This window comes from Ranitomeya variabilis, chromosome 1, assembly GCF_051348905.1.
Source record: "Ranitomeya variabilis isolate aRanVar5 chromosome 1, aRanVar5.hap1, whole genome shotgun sequence".
NCBI lineage: Eukaryota > Metazoa > Chordata > Amphibia > Anura > Dendrobatidae > Ranitomeya > Ranitomeya variabilis.
In genome coordinates, this window is record NC_135232.1 from 523,432,796 (window position 1) to 523,440,236 (window position 7,441).

General features: G+C 43.4%; 1 protein-coding gene across 2 annotated transcripts in view; it reads left to right on the plus strand.

Annotated features, from left to right (window-relative positions):
• Positions 1 to 6,081, plus strand: part of BSG (basigin (Ok blood group)) — a 74,131-nt gene extending 68,050 nt beyond the window's left edge. For both annotated transcript variants that reach the window (XM_077254065.1, XM_077254057.1), the window contains exon 8: positions 5,546 to 6,081. The gene's annotated coding sequence lies outside the window, so the exon portion shown is untranslated. The remainder of the gene's footprint in view (positions 1 to 5,545) is intronic.
• The last annotated feature ends 1,360 nt before the right edge of the window (positions 6,082 to 7,441 follow it).

A 7,441-nucleotide genomic window follows, 5' to 3' on the forward strand; every position in this document is an offset into this window, starting at 1 on the left:
CAGTAACCAACAGGATAGAATAGATATATAGATGTGAGTGACACGCATAATGACTAGTGTGTGCCGCTTACTGTACATGTATTTAATAACATTACTTTTCAGAAAACGTTGTGGTCTCCCACATGTATGTATAGATGTATGTATATATGTGTGTATATGTATATATGTGTGTATATAATATACACTCACTGGCCACTTTATTAGGTACACCTGTCCAACTTCTTGTTAACACTTAATTTCTAATCAGCCAATCACATGGCGGCAACTCAGTGCATTTAGGCATGTAGACATGGTCAAGACAATCTCCTGCAGTTCAAACCGAGCATCAGTATGGGGAAGAAAGGTGATTTGAGTGCCTTTGAACGTGGCATGGTTGTTGGTGCCAGAAGGGCTGGTCTGAGTATTTCAGAAACTGCTGATCTACTGGGATTTTCACGCACAACCATCTCTAGGGTTTACAGAGAATGGTCCGAAAAAGAAAAAAAATTCAGTGAGCGGCAGTTCTGTGGGCGGAAATGCCTTGTTGATGCCAGAGGTCAGAGGAGAATGGGCAGACTGGTTCGAGCTGATAGAAAGGCAACAGTGACTCAAATCGCCACCCGTTACAACCAAGGTAGGCCTAAGAGCATCTCTGAACGCACAGTGCGTCGAACTTTGAGGCAGATGGGCTACAGCAGCAGAAGACCACACCGGGTAGCACTCCTTTCAGCTAAGAACAGGAAACTGAGGCTACAATTTGTACAAGCTCATCGAAATTGGACAGTAGAAGATTGGAAAAACGTTGCTTGGTCTGATGAGTCTCGATTTCTGCTGCGACATTCGGATGGTAGGGTCAGAATTTGGCGTAAACAACATGAAAGCATGGATCCATCCTGCCTTGTATGGAGCATCTTTGGGATGTGCAGCCGACAAATCTGCGGCAACTGTGTGATGCCATCATGTCAATATGGACCAAAATCTCTGAGGAATGCTTCCAGCACCTTGTTGAATCTATGCCACGAAGAATTGAGGCAGTTCTGAAGGCAAAAGGGGGTCCAACCCGTTACTAGCATGGTGTACCTAATAAAGTGGCCGGTGAGTGTATATATGCACACGCACATACATACATGCATACATGCATGCATACATACATGCATGCATACATACATACATACATACATACATACATACATACATACATACATACATACATACATACATACATACAGTGGGGCAAAAAAGTATTTAGTCAGTCAGCAATAGTGCAAGTTCCACCACTTAAGATGAGAGGCGTCTGTAATTTACATCAGTTAGACCTCAACTATGGGAGACAAACTGAGAAAAAAAAATCCAGAAAATCACATTGTCTGTTTTTTTTATCATTTTATTTGCATATTATGGTGGAAAATAAGTATTTGGTCAGAAACAAACAATCAAGATTTCTGGCTCTCACAGACCTGTAACTTCTTCTTTAAGAGTCTCCTCTTTCCTCCACTCATTACCTGTAGTAATGGCACCTGTTTAAACTTATCAGTATAAAAAGACACCTGTGCACACCCTCAAACAGTCTGACTCCAAACTCCACTATGGTGAAGACCAAAGAGCTGTCAAAGGACACCAGAAACAAAATTGTAGCCCTGCACCAGGCTGGGAAGACTGAATCTGCAATAGCCAACCAGCTTGGAGTGAAGAAATCAACAGTGGGAGCAATAATTAGAAAATGGAAGACATTCAAGACCACTGATAATCTCCCTCGATCTGGGGCTCCACACACAATCCCACCCCGTGGGGTCAGAATGATCACAAGAACGGTGAGCAAAAATCCCAGAACCACGCGGGGGGACCTAGTGAATGAACTGCAGAGAGCTGGGACCAATGTAACAAGGCCTACCATAAGTAACACACTACGCCACCATGGACTCAGATCCTGCAGTGCCAGACGTGTCCCACTGCTTAAAGGGAACCTGTCACCACGTTTTTGGAAGATGGGATAAAAATAGCGTTAAATAGGGGCAGAGGTGGGCGTTACATTAGTGTGTTTGTTATGCGTTTATTACCCACCTAAGTTGCCGAAATACCTTTGCAAAGTCTCCGTTTTCGCCTGTCAATCAGGCTGGTCTGGTCAAAAGGGCGTCTTGTCTTCCCCCAGATTTTGCGTAGTTTTCCGTTGGTGGCGTAGTGGTGTGCGCATGCCCAAGGTCCCGAATCCTCTGCCAGGGGATTTAAAAGAGCGCGCTGTTCGTTATTTCATTGGTGATCGGTGGGCGCGGCCATCTTCCTTTGGCCGCGCGTGCGCAGAAGCGGCGTTCTGCTGGCCGCGGCTTCAGGAAAATGGCCGCGGGATGCCGCGCGTGCGCAGATTGATATCGCGGCGGCCATTTTCCTGAAGCCGCGGCCAGCAGAGCGCCGCTTCTGCGCACGCGCGGCCAAAGGAAGATGGCCGCGCCCACCGATCACCAATGAAATAACGAACAGCGCGCTCTTTTAAATCCCCTGGCAGAGGATTCGGGACCTTGGGCATGCGCACACCACTACGCCACCAACGGAAAACTACGCAAAATCTGGGGGAAGACAAGACGCCCTTTTGACCAGACCAGCCTGATTGACAGGCGAAAACGGAGACTTTGCAAAGGTATTTCGGCAACTTAGGTGGGTAATAAACGCATAACAAACACACTAATGTAACGCCCACCTCTGCCCCTATTTAACGCTATTTTTATCCCATCTTCCAAAAACGTGGTGACAGGTTCCCTTTAAGCCAGTACATGTCCGGGCCCGTCTGAAGTTTGCTAGAGAGCATTTGGATGATCCAGAGGAGTTTTGGGAGAATGTCCTATGGTCTGATGAAACCAAACTGGAACTGTTTGGTAGAAACACAACTTGTCGTGTTTGGAGGAAAAAGAATACTGAGTTGCATCCATCCAACACCATACCTACTGTAAAGCATGGTGGTGGAAACATCATGCTTTGGGGCTGTTTCTCTGCAAAGGGGCCAGGACGACTGATCCGGGTACTTGAAAGAATGAATGGGGCCATGTATCGTGAGATTTTGAGTGCAAACCTCCTTCCATCAGCAAGGGCATTGAAGATGAAACTTGGCTGGGTCTTTCAACATGACAATGATCCAAAGCACACCGCCAGGGCAACGAAGGAGTGGCTTCGTAAGAAGCATTTCAAGGTCCTGGAGTGGCCTAGCCAGTCTCCAGATCTCAACCCTATAGAAAACCTTTGGAGGGAGTTGAAAGTCCGTGTTGCCAAGCGAAAAGCCAAAAACATCACTGCTCTAGAGGAGATCTGCATGGAGGAATGGGCCAACATACCAACAACAGTGTGTGGCAACCTTGTGAAGACTTACAGAAAACGTTTGACCTCTGTCATTGCCAACAAAGGACATATTACAAAGTATTGAGATGAAATTTTGTTTCTGACCAAATACTTATTTTCCACCATAATATGCAAATAAAATGATAAAAAAAAACAGACAATGTGATTTTCTGGATTTTTTTGTCTCCCATAGTTGAGATATATATATATATATATATATATATATATATATATATATATATATATATATATATATATATATATATATATATATATATATATATATATATATATATATATTATGTTTTTTTTGTTTTTTTTTTTTAACCAGAGCGAAATCCGAAGGCTGGGGGCAGTTGTTTATAGCCTGGGAAGCAGGTAATGCCTATGGAGCTTCCCAGGCTATGAATATCAGCTTGTAGCTCTTTACTTAGCCTTTACTGGATATTAAATCCGCCCTTCCAAAAAAAAATACGTGGGGTCCCCCTATAATAACCAGCAAAAGCATGGCAAACAGCTGTAGACTGATATTAATAGCCTAGGAAGGGGCCATGGATATTAACACCCTCCCCAGGATAAAAAAAAAATAAATCAGCTCTTGACTTCCCCAGAAAAGGTGCATCTATAAGTTGTGCCAATGCTGCCACTTGGCCTTGCTCCTCCCAAGCCCAGAGGTTGGTAATGGAGAGGCTTCAATAAGATGCCCCCCCATTAATAGCCCCATATTCTTATTGTATAAAAACACACCCAGAATAAAGTCCTTTAATTGAAAGAATGACACTCATTTAATAAATCTTAATTAAACTATATTTACGACATCACCCATTCCAGTGACGCCATTGTCCCCTGCAAGAGAACTTTAAACAGTCATATTCCTCACCTATCTGCAGAGAAGATAATGATCCATTTCTCCAACGACCGGTCCAGCTCTGCTACATCTAGATGGCAGGTTGCATGATGCGATCATACAGCCTGTCATCCAGCTGAGACACTGAGCAATGTCCACTACCGCTGCCCAGTATCTCCCAGTGAACTCCTATAACTTGTCTCACCACGAGTGTGAGAAAGTTCTCCTGCTCATGGTGCCATCAAAAAAGCGTCCTGGGGGTTCTCAGCCAATGAACTTGCTTCACCTTCAAATGACGTCTGCTCTAGTGCCATTGGAAATGCCTGCTTTTTTTTTTTTCACCACCCATGAAAGTCAATGGGTGAAAAAACGCTGAAAGTGACACTGTCAAAAAAAAAAACCACCGTAAAGCACAAAATGCTGATGGCAAAAAACAAAGCGGTGTGCATATTTCTGAAATCTCAGACATAGCTGGTACTGTCAAATGCCGCTGAAAATTAGCATTAAAAAGGGGGCAAATACACATTTGGTATCGCCACGTTCAGAATCTCCAGAATAATTTAGTTTAGCTTTTGATAAATCGGATCAGTGAAGACAATTGTGGAATTGCACTTTTTTTTCCCCCCATTTTCCAGTACACATGGTAAAATCAATGGGGACGTTCAAAAGTGCAATTTGTCTGTCAAAAAAACAAGCCATCACATGGCCATATTGACAGAAAAATAGTTATGGCTGTGGGAAGAAGGGGAGCAAAAAAAAACCCCAAGGTTGTGAAGGGGTTAGGCCCCTTTCACACATCAAAATTTGACAGATTGCGACTGATGGCAAAAAACTGAAGAAAAACGGATCCGGTGACTGATGCCGCCGGATCCGGTTTTTCTCATAAACTTGTATTGGCGATGGATGGCCTCACTTTTATTCCATCGTTTGCCGGATCCGTGAAATTGTTTGTCCGGCGGCCAGAGACAACGGACATAGTAACGTTTTTTGTCTCCGTTGAAAAAACAGCGACGAATCCGTCGCCGTCTGTCGTTTACTAAATTGGAAGCCTATGGCGCCATCTGGCGATGGATTCTGTCTTTGTTTTGTTTGTTTTTTAATCCGGCGAAGCAACAGATCCATCGCATCAGTTCTTCACAATCTGCGACAGATCCGTTTGTTTTTTTTCAAAATTTGACGGATTGTGACTGGCAAAAAAACTGATGTGTGAAAGGGGCCTTAATGAAGTGTCTGACAGGTGGTGTGCCTCACCACATATCTTAGTCCAGCTAGCGACTGGAGTCCGATCTAGCATAAGGTACACCACAGCTTGTCATAAATTATCATTTGTCCAAGAGTGCTCATTTATTGTTCCTGAATATCAGTAACTTGTGTATTTTGTTTTGTTTCTTGCAGATGAATGGAAGACCTACATTATTTAACAAGTTCCAGTGTTTTGCGCTGAGTTTGACTTTCTTGTCCCCTTCATACTCTACACGACAACAACCAATCCTATTGGTTTTTAATTTCTTTTATATAAAATGTAGTTTGTTTGTTTGGTTTTTTTTTCTGCATGTACATCTAGTTCCAGTTCTGCTGACGGGCTACTTGTGTTAGATGTGCGCAGCTGCCAGTGTGTTTTATTGGCAACTGATAATTAGGAATTAGTAATATCAGCCTTATGACTTAGTTGTTTTTGTTTTTTGTTTTTTCTTTAATCCTGAGCTAATCATGTGATCTATAAAACTTTTTTTTCTTTTTTTTGTATGTGTAGCAGGCACACCATGAACATGCAAGACAACTAAAATTGCTTTTATTTTTTTCCATTTCCATGGGGTGGGAAAATGCAGAACTTCTTATCCTGTGGTCTACAACCTGATGTACCTGTTTTTCAAAGTTTGACACTGGATTGTAAATTTGTCTGAAAATAAACCCACACCAAAAAAACAAAACTATTTTGTTCTTAGCTTGAGTTTTAAATCTTGCTTGTACTTAAATTGGCCATCTGTGTGGCTAAAAAAGGTTATAATTGGCCACTGATAAGCAGGGCTGTATTAAGCTTTTTCTGTAAGTGAACGTGTTTAGGTTATGGTTTATCACAGGTCGCTTGACCTAAAATCTTAAATGGCCAAGATGGGAATATCGCTTCCATTGACAAAATCTCAAAGTTCAGGTGCTGATTGCACTGACATGGCCAAACAACTTAAGTATACCTTCCCACCTGCTTGTTTTCACTTTTATCTCCACCCTGCACGCTAAATTACCAGTAATGTTTTTCAGAGCCCAAGATGGCACCACCTGAGGGGAGCTGCATTCAAGAATAGGAAACCTACAGAGTAAGGCTATGTGCACACGTTGCGGATTTTGCTGCGGATCTGCAGCTGCGGGTCCGCAGCAGCTTTCCATGCGTTTACAGTACAATGTAAACCTATGGAAACCACAATCCGCAGTGCCCATGCTACGGGGAAAAAAAACGCGCGGAAACGCTGCTGGTTACATTCCGCAGCATGTCAATTCTTTGTGTGGATTCCGCTGCGGTTTACACCTGCTCCACAATAGGAATCCACTTAAAAACCGCGGTAAATCCGCAGGTAAAACGCAGTGCCTTTTACCTGCGGATTTCTAAAATCCGCTGCGGAAAAATCCACAGAGCTCCAAAATACATGTGCACATAGCCTAAAAGAGGGGTGCCTCTCCTCCTCAGTTTATAGAGCATGACAGGACACTACTAAATAGATATACCCTGATTCTTCCTTATTCATACTGGGTGAATCAAGCACCACAAAGGAAATTGTGATCACCCTTTACCAGTGACTGAAGGGAATATAAGGGTGTTGTCATGGACTCCAATAAAGTATTTGCCAGTAATATGATTTTTTAGTTTCCCATGACAGCACCACCTGAGAGATTTACAAGAAAACTTTAAAGGGAACCTGTCACCAGATTTGACCGATATGAGATGTGGCCACCGCCTTTCAGGGCTGATGTACAGTACTCTATAAAGCTGTATATCTGCTCCCAACCAGGAAGATCTAAAAAATAACTTATACTCTCCTGCGATCTGGTCTGCAGGTTGTCGCTCTTATTGGTCTGGCGGCGCTGATCGTCTTGCAATGCCGTCCTACTGCTTGCTTCGTGTGGATGACGCACCCCTGCATCATTCAGTCTTCCCGACATCGCACTCCTGGGCAGGCATACTTACTAGCCTTGTTGAGGGCAGAGCAAAATACTGCAGTGCACAGGTGCTGGGCAAGGTCAGAGAGGCCAAGTGCCTATGCACTGCAGGACTTTGCTCTGCCCTCAACAGGGCAG